Genomic DNA, 23,256 nt, shown 5'->3' with positions numbered 1-23,256 from the left:
AATTTGGAATGGGGAGGACCTATTTATACATAGGAGGAGCTAGGAGGCTCCAAATTGAGCACAGTTTTCAGCCACACGATCGTGATCGAACGCCCGAGATGATGGAGGTGGTTTAGCTGGGTTTTGGGCCACTTTGGAGAGGTATTGGGCTGCAACACACACGAGGCCTTTACTGTTCCTCGACTAACTGTTGGAGTATCAAACGAAGTCCAAATGACACAAAACTTGACAGGCGGTCTACCGGTAGTAAAACAAGGCCGCTTGGCAAGGCTCGGTCCGATCCGAGAATGTTTAACACCCGCACATGAAAATAGGTAAAAGGGGGCACCGGAGGACATAGGAGCGCCGGAATACAAAACGGACAACGAAGAAAATGCTCGGATGCATGAGACGAACACATATGCAAATGCGATGCACATGATGACATGATATGAGATGCATGACAAAGACAAAAGCAACATGAAGACAAAAACCCGAGAACTAGGAAATATCATAACTTAGTGCCGGAAATGGCAAGAGTAGGAATACAAATATGGCAGGTTACATATGGGGCGTTACAGAGGTCTTCAAAGTGTTTGCTGCGTTCTGATTGGTCCATGGACATCTCACACGGATCATGCATCAAGCACCGTTCGATCGTCCCGGATCCAACGACAGCCCTCACCCCTCACGGTCTCACCCACTTAACCGTAACACAACCCGTCTCACCCCTCACCCTCTCGCCCCCCTCTCTCCTACGCACCCACAGCCGCAGCCCCCAACCATCTCCCTCACTCATATCTCAATCCGCCGCCGCCCCCAACCCGACCCCACAGCCACCGTCGACGACCCTCGCCGTAGACAAGGTCGAGGCTAACCCAAGATCGAGCAATGCACAGACTCGCGATGGGTGCAGCGGGGATTCTCAGGCAACCCCACGCCAATCGGGACCTCGATCTGAATCGAGCAGGCGCTCTCCATCGGCAGGGCTTGGGCTGGCCGGCGTCCCCCGTTGACGTCCCCCTCCCTACCGCTCCCGGCAACTAGTTCCCCTCCTAGATCCACGCCACCGCGCGGATCCCCGATGCGGGCGTCGGCGATGCTCCGGCTGGCCGTTGCCGGGCTCGCCCTCGCCGCGCTCCTCGCTGCCGCGCTCCCCGCCGAGGCCTTCTACCTCCTCGGCGTCGCCCCCACCGACTTCGCCAAGGTGAGAACTCACTTCCTCCCCCTAGTTCCACCCACCAGACCCCTCCGTCCCCTCCGGCCGAGGGAATGAGTAGCTTGCACCCACGCTCGTGCTCGCCGGCTAGATCCAGAGGTGCACTAGGATGCACATGGACCCACCAGAACCCCTCCTCCTCTGCCTCTCACTCGCTTCCCCTGCTTCTTCTCTGGGGCACGGGCGGGCGCGCTGTCTCTGTGCCGGCTCGTGCCCGAGCTGGCCATTGCTGACCGGTTCCCTGGGCCGTCTGGCCGGTTTCTCGCTGGATCCGACTGGGTTCTTGCTGTTTCGTTCGGGCTTCGGTCGATTTGCCGCTCAGATTCGTGGGTGCATTCTGCTGCGGCTCAACTGTGGTCTCGTGTGTGTCCATAGCTTTTCGTTGTAGTTTAAGTTATAAGAAAGATTAGTGTAACTGGGGGTGATTCATCTATGCAGTCCTGCCCTCGGCTTCGTGCAGCACCGCCTCGCCGACACCAGAGGTGATTCATCCTCGACCCCAAGAAGCACATCGACCTCGCCGTCGCAGTACTCTCCCGCTTCCTCGACCCCAAGAAGCACATCAACCTCGTCGTCACAGTCCTCTCCCGCTTCATCGACCCCAAGAAGCTTGCCAGCCTCACTGACTAGTGCGACGACCACATCTACATCTCTGAGGTCCATCTCTGTCCAAACTCCAAAACTCTCTCTTCTTTTCTGACTGTCAACATGAAAATGATGATTCCATGGATCCGATCTGACTGCTGAATCCAATTCCTTAGCTTGACTGTAGGAGGGACCCTATCCATCATCCGATTCTGATTGACGACTTTGATCGAGATTCCATTCGAGGCTATTGACCAAGCGATCCAATCCAAGGGGGTCCTTTTGCATTGCTAATTGAAGTTGTGCTCTCCTTACCAGTCTTTTTATTTTACTGTACTGTATCATCATACAGACTTGTGGTTTCAGACTTTCAGTTCAGTTTGGTCAGATATATCTCCTGCCATGCTCTTCTATTTGTGCTTAATTGATTCCCGGACGGCCGTGGCTATCTATCTTAGCCCCATCTATCAAGCGTAATCAATGTACTAGTGCAATGTTGATCTTCATCTTATCTTATTTGTGGGAAAAATGATGGATTCGAATTGCAGGAGCTGTCTTAATTAGCTTCTTCTATCTATCGTACATAGTTTGCTTGATGTCCTCGTTTATCCAGAATGTTTGGTGACCCTACTGCTTCTTTTGCATTGCTCATCTAAAAGGGCAACCTGGTGCATGTAGCTCCCGCTTGCGCAGGGTCCAGGGAAGGGTCCGACCACTTTGGGTCTATAGTACACAGCCTTTCCCTACATTTCTGTAAGAGGCTGTTTCCAGGACTTGAACCCATGACCTCATGGTCACAAGGCAGCAGCTTTACCACTGCGCCAAGGCTCCCCTTCCATTGCTCATCTATTGATAGAAATATAGAACCAGCGTACATGATTTGGAACCTTTTGATTTCGGTTGCATTGCTCCTATCAGTCGCTTAGTTCATCTATATGTCAATATGTGCTCCTTAGTTCATGCAACCTTTTGATATCAGCGCTACAAATATGTGTTAAACTAATTTCTAGATGACTGTGGCTACCTTAATTAGCTTGGTTAGTTAGTGGTAAATGTGGTATGCTGTGTATTGTTGATCTGCATGTTATATGTGAGACAACCAAATCTGATTCAAATTGCCATTTTAGCGCATGTCAAAATTGGGATTTTGGACATGCTACTAATACTATGTGTTTAATCATTTCCTGGTATGGCCTTTGCTTCTTCGGTCATAGGATAGTAATCTGGATTGATTAGTGAATGTGTAGATTGTTTGGTCGTGCAGCGCTGCCTCGCCGACACCAGAGGTGATTCATCCTCCATTGCTCTTCCCATGCGTGCAGCTCAGGTGTTTGCTGAATTGCTCCCTTGCTGGTTGCTGATGTGAATTGGGCTCGATTGGGTTCATTGACCACTGCTGCTAGTTCCCATCCGGCGATTTGCCTCCGCTTCTTTGATTTTCTAATTCCGCATTGAAGAATCTTGTTGCCGAAGTAGTACAATCAGTGTTGAATTAAATACTTGCTAGCGACGGCTAACCTGTGACTGGTCCTTTTGACTGATTTGTGCTCCTGAATCTCGTTGCCGAAGTAGTACAATCAGTGTTGAATTAAATACTTGCTAGCGACAGCTAACCTGTGACTAGTCCTTTTGACTGATTTGTGCTCCTGAATGTGTTTCCTTCTGTTTTTGAATGAGTTTCTTTGATTATTTGGGGGATTCAGATAAGAAGAACGAGAACAAGTGACTTCCTGCCTTCAGAAGATGCCTACGAGGCCATCCATTACTCCATGTCAGTCCGCATTCCCCCTCGACTAGTAACATATGAGCTTCTAGATTCACCATGTCAAAACATGAGCAATTAGGAACAAATTGTTTGATTGATACTTGCTGCTTACTGTTACCGGCAGGGATCAGGGGTGAGGGGAGGGATGGCGGAGGCGTTCGACATGTACCGGCAGTCGGTGATCGGCGTGGCCCTCATCGAGATGCTAGACGAGATGGTGGCCAGCGGCGTGCACAGCCCCGAGCTCGCCATGACCGTCGTCATGTAGTTCGACAAGGTCCCCCCTTCCCTTCCCTTCCACATGCTACTACTGCACTGCTTCCTCTCCCAAACTCATCGATCAACAACGAGCATCTATCTAGGTGGTGTTTCGATCCTTGTAATTGTTGTTGTTGTTGTTTCAGTCCATCTGCCATGCGCTGGACAAGCATATCTCTTAATCATGAAGTAAATTGCTCGGTGCAGTTATTTTCTCTTAAGATTTTTGCAGTGTATGTCATCTATATAAAACTGCAGGCAATGATCTTCTTGTATGAGTATATATGTCTGCATTGCATGTTGTTTTTGTGAAAATATGATGATTACTTCCTATGTACTACATATTGTGTAATGGAGTTTTCTTGTATGGTGTTTGTGAAACTGCGGCCGCCCACGCCCTGGTTCTCCTGGTCTCTGTGTACCCTGCCTGCACACTGTCTGTTTGTGATTTGTTCTAGCAAGTATCTGTTCATGAGAAATAAGCTCTCCAGGATTCACTGGACCAACAACTACTTGTTCTAGCATGTTTATTTCAAGCAATTTGTGATTCATGCTATTTGATGAACCAGTACCCGCGTTGGGAGACTAGCAGGGAACTTGCAAACTTCAGTTTTCTCACCAGTAGTCACTTATCCTGTTGTTCATGTCCATGCAGCATTTGTCCTTGTTCTATGTTACAACTGCTGCAAACAATTTATTAATGTGGGATGTGGCTCTATGTCCAGTTCTGTTTCTCTTCTAAAGAAATCCCCTCTGCCTCTTGTGTGCAGCAAGTTGATTGTTTTGTCTCTGTATTATTGTGAAGATTGGCCAAGTGCTCGTCGATCTATAAGCCGGTTTAAGAGCTGGGATTGGCCAGTCGAATTCAACACGAAGTTGAGTGTATGTCGAAACATTTTGTCCATCAAGCGCCGCTCGCCGCCTCCAGCCACCCCGACGACGCCATCGCCTTCGCCAACCTCCACTCCTCCATGAGGTAGACATGCATTTCTATTGCTATTGCTCACACTTTGTTCCTGATGTATTCATTTGACAAATGAACCTAGCAGCATCAAAGTCCAGAATATCCACAACAAAATGCATTGGCATGCTGAACCCTTCCTTACTTAATTCCCATTGAGAAAAGATATTGAACTATGATGATTTGGTTGCAGTATTGCATTGCTGGTGTTTCATGCCATATTCGTCATGTCCTGCTCACATGCCTTATGATTGAGCAACTTTGATTGTATTTCTACCACTGCCCTATCTCAGTAAACAATTTGTTTTTTCAATGGCTAAAGTACTATCTCCTGGAACTATATCTGCCTCCATATGTTCTTGCCAGCATTAAATGTTGCAAGTACAAGTTAGAAATGCAGAATTGTGATATTGTGCTGGGAGCACTCTTGCTACAGTCATCAGTTAGATTTCAGCTTTGCATCTTTTCAAGTTTAACTATTGGTTTACATTGAAACTGTTAAGCAAGTATCAAACTGAGTGCATAGTGTGCAATTTGTCTTTAGTAATCTAGTAGCACCTAAGCATCGGACCATATGTTTTCTTATAAGCAAACTATATTGATGGTTGCAAGATAAGTTAAAATATACTAGTGCTACCTTGATTTTTATACTGCTTGCCATTCATTTCTTCGTTTGATGTTTTATATGCTTCATTTTAGGCTGCGTGCGTGTGCGTGGTGGCGGCGATGCGGCTGGGCTCGAGGAGTTGCGACGTGGCATGGAGGGAGCTGCTTCCTCTTATCCTACTTCATGTCTCTGGGGTGGCTAGCTGCGCAGGGGCGGCCGAGGAGGGTGCTGCTAGCTTTGCAGGCGGCTGCAGCAGGAAGAAGAGGAGGAAGAAGGCGGCAGTGGATTTGGGCTGCGTGCGAGTCAGGCTGCAGCGGGGAGCTGCTGCTGTTGATGCTGCTGAACAGAGGAGGAACTGCAACTGCTGCTGCCTTGTGATGTTCCTAGAAGCTTGCTGAGCTACTGCTGCTTGTGTGGCTACTTCTTGCTGCTGCGGCAGAGAAAGAAAGAGGTGCAGCCTACTGAACAGCAAGAGTCTGGGCTGGGCTGCCTTACTGAGTTTTTTTCCTGTGGACTTGCTGTTGTGAGCTTGGTGTTGTGGTGGTGGTTATTACTGTTACATGTTACATGTAGAATGCTTCATGATTTAGTCCCTAGCTTCTTTATATATTTGTTTTTATTTTGTTTCTAACTCTTTTGGTTTATTGTTAGATGCCTTTGTTCAGCCTGTATGAACATATTCAGAAATGGTGTTTCCTCTCATTTAAGAAGCTCCAGCCTGAAAGTGAAGAAGTCAGGAGTATAGTTGTAGTAGTAGTTATATGTTGTGATAGTATCACATGTAATGGTGAAATGAATTATGTAAAGATTGTGCTATTAGCCAAAATTTCATGTGGTTTGATAATTTTCATTTCTTTGCTGTTCCGACTGAAATAATTGTGTGGAAATTGAAAGAACCTGACAAGTGGGACCTAATAGTATTTGGCATCTAAAAATGCCATTTTCCAAATAATATTCACAGGAAAAAACCAAAAATTAAGGAAATGGACTGTAAAAAGGCTGAGGCCCAATTGAGAAATAGATGCGATCCAAAAAAGAAATGGTCTAAAAAAGGATCACGACCATGTTGGGCTTGGCCCATGTGGCTGACTAAAATTAATAGGAAAAAATATAAAAAGGCTAAATTATTGGGCCAAGCACATGTAGAACACCCAATTGGACCGGGCTAAATCTTATCAATGACCTTTTCAATTGGTCGCAATTTTGCCATGTCAGATTGCCACATCGGATCCGACGTGGCCTGGGCAGAGAGCTAGCGACCAAAACAGAAGGTCATAGAATCAATGACCTTTTATTTTGGTCGTGGAATTCTACGACCTTCTCACAAAGAAGGCCGTTAATTTCAGTTTAGGGCCGCCAGCTTTTGACCTTCTGTTTTTGGTCACAAAAAGGTCACAAATGAAAAACAATGACCTTTCAGTGACCAATAGTGATGGTCGCAAGTTGACATATTTCTTGTAGTGTATATATACCTACGTACCCCCAAATGATCATATACGGAGCCAAAACCCTAATTCCACAGCCGCAACTTTATGTATCCACGAGATCCCATCTTGTGGCCTGTTCTGGAGCTCCGCCGGAGGGGGCATCGATCATAGAGGGCTTCTACATCATCACCATAGCCCCTCCGATGAAGTGTGAGTAGTTTACCTCAGACCTATGGATCCGTAGTTATTAGCTAGATGGCTTCTTCTCTCTTTTTGGATCTCAATACAATGTTCTCCCCCTCTCTTGTGGAGATCTATTCGATGTAATATTCTTTTTGCGGTGTGTTTGTTGAGGTCGATGAATTGTGGGTTTATGATCAAGTCTATCTATGAACAATATTTGAATCTTCTCTGAATTCTTTTATGTATGATTGGTTATCTTTGCAAGTCTCTTCGAATTATCAGTTTGGTTTGGCCTACTAGATTGATCTTTCTTGCAATGGGAGAAGTGCTTATCTTTGGGTTCAATCTTGTGGTGTCCTTTCCCAGTGATAACAGGGGCAGCAAGGCACATATTGTATTGTTGCCATCGAGGATAACAAGATGGGGTTTTCGTCATATTGCATGATTTTATCCCTCTACATCATGTCATCTTGCTTAAGGCGTTACTCTATTTTCATTAACTTAATACTCTAGATGCATGCTGGATAGCGGTCGATGAGTGGAGTAATAGTAGTAGATGCAGGCAGGAGTCGGTCTACTTGTCTCAGACGTGATGCCTATATACATGATCATACCTAGATATTCTCATAACTATCCTCAATTCTGTCAATTGCTCAACAATAATTTGTTCACCCATCGTAGAATACCTATGCTCTTGAGAGAAGCCACTAGTGAAACCTATGCCCCCCGGGTCTATCTTCATCATATTAATCTTCCAATACTTAGTAATTTCCTTTGCTTTTATTTTACTTTGCATCTTTATCATAAAAATACCAAAAAAATTATCTTATCATATCTATCAGACCCCACTCTCATAAGTGGCCGTGTAGGGATTGACAACCCCTTATCGCGTTGGTTGCGAGGATTTATTTGTTTTGTGCAGGTGCGATGGACTCGCGCGTAGCCTCCTACTGGATTGATACCTTGGTTCTCAAAAACTGAGGGAAATACTTACGCTACTTTACTGCATCATCCCTTCCTCTTCGGGGAAAACCAATGCAGTGCTCAAGAGGTAGCACAAACATATGTATAGTCCAAAGGAATTACAGTGTAATTCCTGTAATCTCTAGTACAGTCCAAAGAATTTACACTGTAATTACTGTAATTCTAAGGGGATTTCCCCATGTGCCGATGAATTACAGTATAATTCAGAAAGTTTCTGCTAGTGTAAAAATTGTGTTACATTCCATTTCCCCATTTCCCTCTGTAATTCATTGGCAGTTTTACATTGTAATTCGTTTTGAATTTTTACCCTGTACACTTTAACACTGCGAATTACTATAATTGCTATGGGATTTACACTGTAATTATTGTTGTATTGCAGTTTATTCCATAGGTAGTTTCGGTGTTAGTTGAAAATTTTCATTGTATTTCATTGGTAGTTACACTGTAGGTTTGTTACCATTTTAGGCAGTACCTAGTTTTTCAGTGTAAGTCGGCATGGTTTTGCTACTGGCCTGTCTATTGTCATTTTAGGCATAATGTGTTGCTGTAGTGTAATTTCTTCATCTATGCAAGTTTTTTCTACTGCTACTGGCAAACTATTTGCAGAGTATTAAGTTTTCTCTACTGTTGTTGTTTCTTATCTTGATATCTAGTTCTCTGATCAGGCACGCAGACAACAGGTTCGTTTTTGGTAGATATTTCCTTATAAGAGTGGTGAAGCTGGTGAAGAAATGAAATACAAGGGGGTAGCAGTAGATTTGTTTCTAACCTGTTGTACGTCCTTGTTGCTCTTCTCCAGGTACAACTTGTTCTCCAGGTTCACACCCCTCTCCCATGGCTGCCTTCCTGGCATGACTTTGATCTGCAATTTCTTCTTCTACCTTCACTTCTTCCATGGCTGCCAGCCCTAATTTTGTTTCTATGTGTTGTGTGTTCGGTGAGATTTATGATGTTATGTAGGAGGGGTGGAGAGGGGTTTCCCTTCCTTTTCCATGCATAGCAAGTTGATGGCAGGCAGGGACGTTGTGGCCAGTTGTTAGCTGTAGTCCACCGAGGGTTTGGTTTGGTGGGGCTGGATTGCTGGAAACCGGGTCAGGGTATTACCCGACCCGTTTTTTCTGAAATACAAAAAATAAAGTGGCTGATGGGAGGGGTTTTTGGGACATACATGTGTCATCTGTTCATTTGCTATGAAATTTGAATGTTGTCAAAATGAAAAATAGTCGAATGTCAAATAGACAGTCCCACTAAATTTAAGAAGGGAAACACTTCCCTTCAGTAGTCTGATACGAAAGCCAACGACAGACCACTTGATATCCGTCGATTCTGGTTTAAACCAATGGTGGATATCTCAAACACGAATGCTTATTTTAAGAAGAAGAAAATTCGTCTCAGGCGTTGCTAACTACCCATATATCACACACGCATCATCGCGTTTCCCCTCATCTCTCCTTTGCTCTGTCTCTCCCATTCCTCTCCCTCTCGTCTCTACCACGTGCACACCTCTCTCTGAGCTCGCCATCAACATCGCCGCCCCTATTCTCTCATATTCCCATGCCCATATTCAACTTGTGGCGTATCGTGCTTCCTTCCCACCTCGTCGCTGACCACATCTTCCACCGCATGACTCAGATCGAAGCCCAAACCCCTGCGTTGACATGCTCTATGATGCGGCCCTTGGTGACGTTGCCTCTGCGACATCCCTGCAGTAGGTGTTTGTGCATGACATCTCCACCAGATTTGTTGCATACTTGCATCACAGGCTGCACAGAGGTTGAACCGGCTGTCAGAGTACCACCCGTCGATCACTGAACCAGTTGTGCCCTTCGGTAGTCTTTTCTTCCACTTACATTCTTTGTCTTTAATACAATTTCACTGAACATAAATTATTCTAATTGATATATCATATTCTGCCTTGCTTTTGTGTGTTAACTAATAGAACCAATTAATTTTGATGGAATTAGTTCACAAAATGATGTACCCGCATGTTGGCGGCAAGCATTGTCAATTTCTAGATTCAGATTTTTATGCTTCCACTAGGTATGACTTATGTTGAGATATCATGAAATTGTTGCTTCGAAGTATCCATGCTTCCTCCAATTTATGTTTGTTCAATTCAAATAGTTTACTGCAATAGAACCACGCTTCAAAATATCCGTACTTAAGCATCCAATGTTTCTGTGTATGTATTTTGAAGTTTCTTTCTAGTACTAGTTGTTGCTTCATACCTTCTATTCGGATGCATCATGCCTAAACGTTTTATGCTTCAAAGGTGATCAAAGGTCGCTGGCACTGCCCGGGTGACATGCTGTCCAGCGGGATCAAGGAGCTCAAGGATGGGGCCACTAATGGCATGCACACAACGGCAAGCAAACGAATCAACAATGGGAACCGGTGGCAAAAATTCCATTGGCGATGGAGACCTCTGGCAGCACTACAACCTAGCTCAAGATGATCGGCATTCTTGCTTCCTAACACTTGAAAATAGCATGCGACACAACTGCATCATCAAGCTTCACGAAGCAAGTAGGAAGCATATGTCGTTTGGAAAAAGAAAACGACATGGCCGCTTTGTCGATGTTTATGAAAGCATTTGAGAAGCTAGTAGGAAGCATGTGGCAAAATCAATACGAATATTTGTGATTGGTGACCTTACAAAAAATATTGTAATTATAAGTTGATTTGTTCTTTCCTATATATAGAAGCAAACTCACCTTTAGACGACAACAAAATTTTGTTTCTCTAGATGCACATCCCCTATTTGGTTGAAGCATGTGCCTTCATGATAGCGAAAATAATTGTATTTTTATGGAAACAAATTCCTATCACGTTGTGAGTAATACTATGGTTGGTGGGAACAATATTGTAACATGTATTTTTAGCAAATTGTAGCAACCCTAATTCACACTGGAAGAAAATCCCCAATCAACATAAACAAAAATTTATTGTTATGGAAGCAAACCATTGTGTTACCAATATTTGGTACCTGGAAAAAAAATAAGGGATTTCCCCCCTAAAATAGGGGACTAAATCAAGACCGTAATTGATTGTTTATGTGCATCAAGAACAATGCTCCCGTGCGGTAGTATTATGCTTCTGTGCATCAAGAACAATGCTTCCATGGTATTTAGAAAGAACGTAATTAATTACCGGATTTAGCCCTGAGAAATAACAATACTTCTAAAATTATTTCCACAAAAATGGGATTTGACGTGAAGCAAATCCAGTTTGTGTGGTTGGTGATTAGGAAGCAGCAAAACTTACGGTAATACTCCTAGTTAGCAGGAAGTAGAGAATTACGGGAGCAGTTAATAGGAAGCAGGGAATTACGGGAACAATTAATAGGAAGCATCCAACTAACGAAGTAATAGCGCATGGGATTTCAGTACATATCTGACGGCCATTATGATCCAAATCCTACGGCTTTGGGCTAGTCTGATAGGAAGCCAAGGATCAGTAGTCTGATCCCTAGTGATGCCCATAGAAGAAAGAGCAGTGCTAGGCAGCCGACGATTCTTTGGCCAGTGCATGCACGACACTAACTAATCACCGTCGGATTAAATGCCTCTATAAATAACGAACGTGAGATCCTACAATCATCCACATGCCATCAAGTAAACATCGTGTGCGAAGCTATCATTAACTCCCTGAAAACCCTAGTTTTGCTATCTTCAAATACCCCCTCTGTTCCGAATTATAAAATATTCTAACTATTTCTGAATCGAATATATTTAGTGTGTCTGTTTGTTTTAGTCCATATGTAGTTCATATTTAAAGTGATTTAAATTTCCAAGCATCCTAAAATTTAGAACAAAGTTGATATTTAGTAAGCCGACACCAACAATCGTCCAAACTGGTTACTACACTGAGCCATTCACACCTCGACGCACTATCGTAGAACCATCGCCACTGTCGCCTCAGAACATCGCAAGGCGTCTGCAGCGGAATGTGTACTGCACAAGGCACTAGGCATCTCTGAGTCTGATCTGGAGATCAATGAGGATGCAATCCAAGAATTCAAGCCGCTCTTTGGCTCGCTATTGCGCGAGCAACACCTGAGGGCCATTGCATCTATCTTTGGTAAGACAGTGCCACTGGATCTTGGGAGGGTTGTGATCAGCTGAAGAGTGATCCCGGCATAGGCTCTTCGCACTTGGTGTTGGTGTAGATTTATTTTATGAATCCCCATCCCAATGTGCTGTGCTGGAACTTGCACTGATTGCGTAATCCTGCGAAACGTAAAGCCTTGAGGGAGTTCATTAGCACGGTTAGAGTAAACCTTGTCTGTCTACAAGAAACCAAATTGGAGATGTTTGATGCTTTCATGGTCATGCAATGTCTTGGTCCTGCATTTTCCCACTTCCAGTTCTTGCCCGCTACTCAATTTCGTGGAGGTATACTAGTTTCCTGGACCCGTTGCTCTGTCTATGGACAGCTTCTCGTATGAGACAAACCTCCTGACTGGCAAGGTGAATGAGATCGACGAGAGCACTTGGTGGATCTCAGTTCTCTATGCTGGGGAACATAGTAATTTCAAAAAAATTCCTACGCACATGCAGGATCATGGTGATGCATAGAAATGAGAGGGGAGAGTGTCATCCATGTACCCTCATAGACCATTAAGCGGAAGCGTTATGACAACGCGGTTGATGTAGTCGTACGTCTTCACGATCGACCGATCCTCAGTACCGAACATACGGCACCTCCGCGTTCAGCACACGTTCAGCTCGGTGACATCCCGCGAACTCACGATCCAGTAGAGCTCGGGGAAGAGTTTCGTCAGCACGACGGCATGGTGACGATGTTGATGAAGCTACCATGGCAAGGCTTCGCCTAAGCACCGCTACAGTATGACCGAGATGGATTATGGTGGAGGGGGGCACCACACACGGCTGGGAGAGATCTTTGTGATCAACTTGTGTGTCTAGAGGTGCCCCCTGCCCCCGTATATAAAGGAGCAAGGGGGAGGCCGGCCGAACCTTGTTGGTGCGCCAGGAGGAGGAATCCTCCTCATAGTAGGAGTAGGATTCCCCTCTTTCCTACTCCTATTAGGAGGGGGAAAGGAAGGGAGAGAAAGAGAAGGAAAGGGGGGCGCCGCCCCCCTCTCCTAGTCCAATTCGGACCAGAGGGGAGGGGGCATGCTGCCTGCCCTAGGCCGGCCCCTCTCTCTTTCCCTTATGGCCCAACAAGGCCCATTAGCCCCTCGGGGGGTTCCGGTAACCCCTCCGGTACTCCGGTAAAAATCCTGATTTTACCCGGAACTCTTCTGATGTCCAAATGTAGGTTTCCAATATATCAGTCTTCATGTCTCGACCATTTCGAGACTCCTCGTCATGTCCGTGATTATATCCGGGACTCCGAACTACTTTCAGTACATCAATATATATAAACTCATAAAACCGATCGTCACAGAACTTTAAGCGCGCGGACCCTACGGGTTCGAGAACTATGTAGACATGACCAAGACATGTCTCCGGTCAATAACCAATAGCGGAACCTGGATGCTCATATTGGTTCCTACATATTCTACGAAGATCTTTATCGGTTAAACCGCATAACACTATACGTTTTTCTCTTTGTCACTGGTATGTTACTTGCCCAAGATTCGATTGTCGGTATCCCAATACCTAGTTCAATCTCATTATCGGCAAGTCTCTTTTCTCATTTCGTAATGCACTATCCCGCAACTAACTCATTAGTTGCATTGCTTGCAAGGCTTATAGTGATGTGCATTACCGAGAGGGCCCAGAGATACCTCTCCGACAATGGGAGTGACAACTCCTAATCTTGATCTATGCTAACTCGATAACTACCATCGGAGACACCTGTAGAGCACCTTTATAATCACCCAGTTGCGTTGTGACGTTTGGTAGCACACAAAGTGTTCCTTCAGTATTCGGGAGTTGCATAATCTCATAGTCATAAGTGAAGGAAATATGCCCTAGAGGCAATAATAAAGTTATTATTTATTTCCGTATATCATGATAAATGTTTATTATTCATGCTAGAATTGTATTAACGTAAAACATGATACATGTGTGAATACATAGACAAACAGAGTGTCACTAGTATGCCTCTACTTGACTAGCTCGTTGATCAAAGATGGTTATGTTTCCTAGCCATAGACAAAGAATTGTCATTTGATTAACGGGATCACATCATTAGGAGAATGATGTGATTGACTTGACCCATTCCGTTAGCTTAGCACTTGATCGTTTAGTTTGTTGGTATTGCTTTCTTCATGACTTATACATGTTCCTATGACTATGAGATTATGCAACTCCCGTTTACCGGAGGAACACTTTGTGTGCTACCCAACGTCACAACGTAACTGTGTGATTATAAAGGTGCTCTACAGGTGTCTCCGAAGGTACTTGTTGGGTTGGAGTATTTCGAGATTAGGATTTGTCACTCCGATTGTCGGAGAGGTATCTCTGGGCCCACTCGATAATACACATCACTTAAGCCTTGCAAGCATTACGACTAATGAGTTAGTTGCGGTATGATGTGTTACGGAACGAGTAAAGAGACTTGCCGGTAATGAGATTGAACTAGGTATTGAGATACCGACGATCGAATCTCGAGCAAGTAACATACCGATGACAAAGGGAACAACGTATGTTGTTATGCAGTTTGACTGACAAAGATCTTCGTAGAATATGTAGGAGCCAATATGATCATCCAGGTTCCGCTATTGGTTATTGACCGGAGACGTGTCTCGGTCATGTCTACATAGTTCTCGAACCCGTAGGGTCCGCGCGCTTAAAGTTCGATGACAGTTATATTATGAGTTTATGGTTTTTGATGTACCGAAGGTATTTTGGAGTCCCGAATGTGATCACGGACATGACGAGGAGTCTCGAAATGTTCGAGACATAAAGATCGATATATTGGAAGACTATATTTGGATACCGGAATGGTCCCGGGTGAGATCAGATAATACCGGAGCACCGGAAGGTTATCGGAAGCCCCCGGGAGGTATATGGGCCTTAATGGGCTTTAGTGGAAAGGAGCAAGGGAGGGGGGGCTACGTCTTGAGCTTGCGTTGGTTTTCCCCGAAGAGGAAGGGATGATGCAGCAGAGTAGTGTAAGTATTTCCCTCAGTTTTTGAGAACCAAGGTATCAATCCAGTAGGAGCCCACGCTCATGTCCCTCGTACCTGCACAAAGCGATAGCTACTCGCAACCAACCGATTAGGGGTTGTCAAGCCCTTCACGGTCACTTACGAGAGTGAGATCTGATAGATAGAATATTTTTGGTATTTCTGATATAAAGATGCAAAGTAAAAAGTAAAGGCAAAGTAAATAGCAAAACAATATAAAAGTGATGGAGATTGATATGATGAGAATAGACCCCGGGGCCATAGGTTTCACTAGTGGCTTCTCTCAAGAGCATAAGTATTCTACGGTGGGTGAACAAATTACTGTTGAGCAATTGATAGAATTGTGCATCATTATGAGAATATCTAGGCATGATCATGTATATAGGCATCACGTCCGTGACAAGTAGATCGAAACGATTCTGCATCTACTACTATTACTCCACTCATCGACCACTATCCAGCATGCATCTAGAGTATTAAGTTAAAAACAGAGTAACGCTTTAAGCAAGATGACATGATGTAGAGAGATAAATTCCTGCAATATGAAATAAAACCCATCTTGTTATCCTCGATGGCAACGATACAATATGTGCCTTGCTGCCCCTTCTGTCACTGGGTAAGGACACCGCAAGATCGAACCCAAAGCTAAGCACTTCTCCCATGGCAAGAACTACCAATCTAGTTGGCCAAACCAAATGGATAATTCGAAGAGACTTGCAAAAATAACCAATCATGCATACAAGAATTCAGAGAAGATTCAAATATTATTCATAGATAGACTTGATCATAAACCCACAATTCATCGATCTCAACAAACACACCACAAAAAGAAGATTACGTCGAATAGATCTCCACAAGAGAGGGGGAGAACTTTGTATTGAGATTCAAAGAGAGAGAAGAAGCCATCTAGCTACTAACTATGGACCCGAAGGTCTGAGCTAAACTACTCACACTTCATCGGAGGGGCTAGGATGATGTAGAAGCCCTCCATGATGACGACCCTCTTCCGGCGGAGCTCCGGAACAGGCCCCAAGATGGGATCTCGCGGATACAGAAAGTTGCCGCGGTGGAATTAGGTTTTTGGCTCCTGTTCTGATCGTTCAGGGGTACGTGTGTATATATAGGAGGAAGGAGTACGTTGGTGGAGCACCGAGGGGCCCATGAGGCAGGGGGCGCGCCCTAGGGGGGGCGCCCCCACCCTCGGGACCTCCTCTTTGATCCCTTGCAGTAGGGTCCAAGTCTCCCGGATCACGTTCGGTGAGAAAATCACGTTTCCAAAGATTTTATTCCGTTTGGACTCTGTTTGATATTCTGTTTATCCGAAACACTGAAATAGGCAAAAAACAGCAATTCTGGGCTGGGCCTCCGGTTAATAGGTTAGTCCCAAAAATAATATAAAAGTGGAAAATAAAGCCCAATATAGTCCAAAACAGTAGATAATATAGCATGGAGCAATAAAAAATTATAGATACGTTGGAGACGTATCAGGGGGCGCCCCCCTTTCCTTCCTCCCTCCTTGCTCTTCCTTCCCCCTCCCTCTCCAAATAGGAAAAGGAGGAGTCCTACTCCCGGTGGGAGTAGGACTCCCCCCTTGGGCGTGCCTCCTCCCCTTGGCCGGCCCTCTCCTCCCTTCCTTTATATACGGAGGAGAGGGGCACCCCATAGACACAACAATTCATCTCTTGGATATTTTAGCCGTGTGCGGTGCCCCTCTCTACCATAGTCCACCTCGATAATATTGTAGCGGTGCTTAGGCGAAGCCCTGCGACAATAGAACATCAACATCGTCACCACGCTGTCGTGCTGACGGAACTCTCCCGCAAAGCTCGGCTGGATCGGAGTTCGAGGGACGTCATCGAGTTCAACATGTGTAGAACTCGGAGGTGTCGTGCGTTCGGTACTTGATCGGTCGGATCGTGAATACGTATGACTACTTCAACCGCGTTGTGCTAACGCTTCCGCTTTCGGTCTACGAGGGTACGTAGACACACTCTCCCCTCTCGTTTCTATGCATCACCATGATCTTGCGTGTGCGTAGGAAAATTTTGAAATTACTACGTTCCCCAACAGTGGCATCTGAGCCAGGTTTTATGCGTTGATGTTATATGCACGAGTAGAACACAAGTGAATTGTGGGCGATACAAGTCATACTGCTTACCAGCATGTCATACTTTGGTTTGGCGGTATTGTTGGATGAAGCGGCCCGGACCGACATTACGCGTACGCTTACGCGAGACTGGTTCTACCGACGTGCTTTGCACATAGGTGGCTGGCGGGTGTCAGTTTCTCCAACTTTAGTTGAACCAAGTGTGGCTACGCCCGGTCCTTGAGAAGGTTAAAACAACACTAACTTGACGAACTATCGTTGTGGTTTTGATGCGTAGGTAAGAACAGTTCTTGCTTAGCCCGTAGCAGCCACGTAAAACTTGCAACAAAAAAGTGGAGGATGTCTAACTTGTTTTTGAAGTGCATGTTGTGATGTGATATGGTCAAGACGTGATGAGATATAAGTTTTTGTATGAGATGATCATGTTTTATTTTTGATATGTTCGCGTTTAGCTCCCCTGTTTTATTTTTGATATGTTCCTAGACAAAACTAAGTTGAAAGATGTTAGTAGCAATGATGCGGATTGGATCCGTGATCTGAGGATTATCCTCATTGCTGCACAGAAGTATTATGTCCTTAATGCACCGCTAGATGACAGAACTATTGCAGGAGCAGATGCAGACGTTATGAACGTTTTGACAAAAGTTCGGTATGATGACTACTTGATAGTTTAGTGCACCATGATTTACGGCTTAGAACCCGGACTTCAAAGATGTTTTGAACGTCATGGACCATATGAGATGTTCAGGAGTTGAAGTTAATATTTCAAGCAAATACCCAAGTTGAGAGATATGAAGTCTCCAACAAGTTCTATAGCTAAAAGATGGAGGAGAATAGCTCAAGCAGTGAGCATGTGCTCAGATTGTCTGGGTACTACAATCGCTTGAATCAAGTGGGAGTTAATCTTCCAGATAAAATAGTGATTGACAGAGTTCTCTAGTCACTATCACCAAGTTGCTAGAACTTCGTGATGAACTATAATATGCAAGGGATAACGGAAACGATTCCCAAGCTCTTCGTGATGCTCAAATCGACGAAGGTAGAAATCAAGAAAAGCATCAAATGTTGATGGTTAACAAGACCACTAGTTTCAAGAAAAGGGCAAAGGAAAGAAGGGGAACTTCAAGAAGAACGACAAGCAAGTTGTTGCTCAAGTGAAGAAGCCCAAGTCTGGACCTAAGCCTGAGACTAAGTGCTTTTACTGCAAAGGGACTAGTCATTGGAAACGAAACTGCCCCAAGTATTTGGCGGATAATAAGGATGGCAAAGTGAACAAAGGTATATTGGATATACATGTTATTGATGTGTACTTTACTAGTGTTTATAGCAACCCCTCAATATTTGATACTAGTTCAGTTGCTAAGAGTAGTAACTTGAAACGGGAGTTGCAGAATGAACAGAGACTAGTTAAGGGTGAAGTAACAATGTGTGTTGGAAGTAGTTCCAAGAATGATATGATCATCACCGCACACTCCCTATACTTTCGAGATTAGTGTTGAACCTAAATAAGTGTTATTTGGTGTTTGCGTTGAGCATGAATATGATTTTATCATGTTTATTGTAATATGATTATTCATTTAAGTTAGAGAATAATTGTTATTCTGTTTACATGAATAAAACATTCTATGGTTATACACCCAATGAAAATGTTTTGTTGGATCTCAATCGTAGTGATACACATATTCATAATATTGAAGCCAAAAGATGCAAAGTTAATAATGATAGTGCAACTTATTTGTAGCACTACCGCTTGGGTCATATTGGTATAAAGCGCATGAAGAAACTCCATGCTGATGGGCTTTTGGACTGACTTGATTATGAATCTGTTGATGCTTACAAACCATGCCTCATGGGCAAGATGACTAAGACTCCGTTCTACGAAACAATGGAGCGAGCAACAAACTTGTTGGAAATAATACATACTGATGTATGCAGTCCAATGAGTGTTGAGGCTCGCGGCGGGTATCGTTATTTTCTGACCTTCACAGATGATTTGAGAAGATATGGGTATATCTACTTGATGAAACATAAGTCTGAAACATTTGAAAAGTTCAAAGAATTTCAGAGTGAAGTGGAAAATCATCGTAACAAGAAAATAAAGTTTCTACGATCTGATTGCAGAGGCGAATACGAGTTTGGCCTTCAATTAAAACAATGTGGAATAGTTTCACAAACTCATGCCACCTGGAACACCACAGCGTAATGGTGTGTCCGAACGTCATAACCGTACTTTATTTGATATAGTGCAATCTATGATGTCTCTTACCGATTTACCACTATCGTTTTGGGGTTATGCATTAGAGACAGCTGCATTCACATTAAAAAGGGCACCATCTAAATACGTTGAGACGACACCGTATGAACTGTGGTTTAGCAAGAAATCTAAGCTGTCGTTTCTTAAAGTTTGGGGTTGCGATGCTTATGTGAAAAAGTTTCATCTTGTAAGCTCAAAGCCAAGTCAAAGAAGTGCGTCTTCATAGTATACCCAAAAGTAACTGTTGGGTACACCTTCTATCACAGATCCGAAGGCAAGATATTTGTTGCTGAGAATGGATCCTTTCTAGAGAAGGAGTTTCTCTCGAAAGAAGTGAGTGGGACGAAAGTAGAACTTGATGAGGTAACTGTACCTGCTCCCTTATTGGAAAGTAGTTCATCACAGAAATCTGTTTCTGTGACTCCTACATCAATTAGTGAGGAAGCTAATGATGATGATCATGTAACTTCAGATCAAGTCACTACCGAACCTCGTAGGTCAACCAAAGTGAGATCCGCACCAGAGTGGTACAGTAATCCTGTTCTGGAGGTCATGTTAATTGACCATGATGAACCTACGAACTATGAGGAATCAATGATGAGCCCAGATTCTGCGAAATGGCTTGAGGCCATGAAATATGAGATGGGATCCATGTATGAGAACAAAGTGTGGATTTGGTTAACTTGCCCGATGATCGATAATCCATAGAAAATAAATGGATCTTCAAGAGGAAGACAGACGCTGATAGCAGTATTACTATCTACAAAGCTAGACTTGTCGAAAAAGGTTTTGACAAAGTTCAAGGTGTTAACTATGATGAGATTTTCTCACTCGTAGCAATGCTTAAGTCTGTCTGAATCATGTTAGCAAATTGCCACATTTTATGAAATCTGGCAAATGGATGTCAAAACTATATTCCTTCATGGATTTCTTAAAAAGAAGAGTTGTATATTACGAACCAGAAGGTTTTGTCGACCCTAAAGGTGCTAACAAAGTGAGCAAGCTCCAGCGATCCATCTATGGACTGGTGCAAGCATCTCGGAGTTGGAATATATGCTTTGATAAAGTGATCAAAGTATATGGTTTTATACAGACTTGCGGTGAAGCCTGTATTTGTAAGAAAGTAAGTGGGAGCACTACAACATTTCTGATAAGTATATGTGAATGACATATTGTTGATCAGAAAGAATGTAGAATTTTCTAGAAAGCATAAAGGAGTATTTGAAAGGAGTTTTTCAAAGAAAGACCTCGATGAAGCTGCTTACACATTGAGCATCAAGATCTATAGAGATAGATCAAGACGCTTGATAAGTTCTTTCAATGAGTACACACCTTGACAAGATTTTGAAGTAGTTCAAAATGGAACAGTCAAAGAAGGAGTTCTTGCCTATGTTTCAAGGTGTGAAGTTGAGTAAAGACTCAAAACCCGACCATAGCAGAAAATAGAAAGAGAATGATAAGTCATTCCCTATGCCTCAGTCATAGGTTCTATAAAGTATGCTATGCTGTTTACCAGTCCTATTGTATAGCTTAGTAGCTTTCTGGCAAGGGAGTACAATAGTGATCTAGGAGTAGATCACTGGACATCGGTCAAAATTATCCTTAGAGGACTAAGGAAATATTTCTCGGTTATGGAGGTGATAAAAGAGTTCATCGTAAAGAGTTACGTCGATGCAAGCTTTTTACATCGATCTAGATGACTCTAAGTCTCAATCTAGATACATATTGAAAGTGGGAGCAATTGGCTAGAGTAGCTCCGTGTAGAGCATTGTAGACATAGAAATTTGCGAAATACATACGGCTCTGAATGTGGCAGACCCGTTGACTAAATTGCTCTCAGCAAAACATGATCACTCTTTGGGTGTTAATCACATAGCAATGTGAACTGGATTATTGACTCTAGTAAACCCTTTGGGTGTTAGTCACATGGAGATGTGAACTAATCACATAAAGATGTGAACTATTGGTGTAAAATCACATGACGATGTGAACTAGATTATTGACTCTAGTGCAAGTGGGAGACTGAAGGAAATATGCCCTTGAGGCAATAATAAAGTTATTATTTATTTCCTTATATCATGATAAATGTTTATTATTCATGCTAGAACTGTATTAACCGGAAACATGATACATGTGTGAATACATAGACAAACAGAGTGCCACTAGTATGCCTCTACTTGACTAGCTCGTTGATCAAAGATGGTTATGTTTCCTATCCATAGACAAAGAGTTGTCATTTGATTAACGGGATCACATCATTAGGAGAATGATGTGATTGACTTGACCCATTCTGTTAGCTTAGCACTTGATCGTTTAGTTTGTTGCTATTGCTTTCTTCATGACTTATACATGTTCCTATGACTATGAGATTATGCAACTCCCGTTTACCGGAGGAACACTTTGTGTGCTACCAAACGTCACAACGTAACTGGGTGATTATAAAGGTGCTCTATAGGTGTCTCTGAAGGTACTTGTTGGGTTGGCGTATTTTGAGATTAGGATTTGTCACTCCTATTGTCGGAGAGGTATCTCCGGGCCCACTCGGTAATACACATCACTTAAGCCTTGCAAGCGTTACAACTAATAGTTAGTTGCGGGATGATGTGTTATGAAACGAGTAAAGAGACTTGCCGGTAACGAGATTGAACTAGGTATTGAGATACCGACGATCGAATCTCGGGCAAGTAACATACCGATGACAAAGGGAACAACGTATGTTGTTATGCAGTTTGACCGATAAAGATCTTCGTAGAATATGTAGGAGCCAATATGAGCATCTAGGTTTCGCTATTGGTTATTGACTGGAGACGTGTCTTGGTCATGTCTACATAGTTCTCAAACCCGTAGGGTCCGCACGCTTAAAGTTTGATGACGGTTATATTATGAGTTTACGGTTTTTGATGTACCGAAGGTAGTTCGGAGTCCCGGATGTGATCACGGACATGACGAGGAGTCTCGAAATGTTTGAGACATAAAGATCGATATATTGGATGACTATATTTGGATACCGAAATGGTTCCGGGTGAGATCGGGATAATACCGGAGCACTGGGAGGTTATTGGAACCCCCGGGAGGTATATGGGCCTTAATGGGCTTTAGTGGAAAGGAGGGGAAAGGAGAAAGGGAGGGGGCGTGCCCCCCCAAGCCCAATCTGAATTGGGGGGGGGGCGCCCCTTTTCCTTCCTCCCTCCTTCCTCTTCCTTCCCTCTCCCTCTCCAAATAGGAAAAGGAGGAGTCCTACTCCCGGTGGGAGTAGGACACCCCCCCTTGGCCGCGCCTCCTCCCCTTGGCTGGCCCTCTCCTCCCCTCCTTTATATACGGAGGAGAGGGGCACCCCATATACACAACAATTGATCTCTTGGATCTTTTAGCCGTGTGCGGTGCCCCTCTCTACCATAGTCCACCTCGATAATATTGTAGCGGTGCTTAGGCGAAACCCCGCGACAGTAGAACATCAACATTGTCACCACGCCGTCGTGCTGACAAAACTCTCCCTCAAAGCTCGACTGGATCGGAGTTTGAGGGACTTCATCGAGTTGAACGTGTGTAGAACTCGGAGGTGCCGTGCATTCGGTACTTGATCGGTCAGATCGCAAAGACGTACGACTACATCAACCGCGTTGTGCTAAAACTTCTGCTTTCGGTCTACGAGGGTACGTAGACACACTCTCCCCTCTCGTTGCTATGCATCGCCATGATCTTGTGTGTGCGTAGGAAATTTTTGAAATTACTACGTTCCCCAACAATAAGAACATGTATAAGTCATGAAGAAAGCAATAGTAGTAAACAAAAAACGATCAAGTGCTAAGCTAACGGAATGGGTCA

The sequence above is a fragment of the Triticum aestivum genome, chromosome 6A (assembly GCF_018294505.1).
Source record: "Triticum aestivum cultivar Chinese Spring chromosome 6A, IWGSC CS RefSeq v2.1, whole genome shotgun sequence".
Taxonomy (NCBI): Eukaryota; Viridiplantae; Streptophyta; class Magnoliopsida; order Poales; family Poaceae; genus Triticum; species Triticum aestivum.
Note: the sequence above shows the minus strand (reverse complement) of the source record.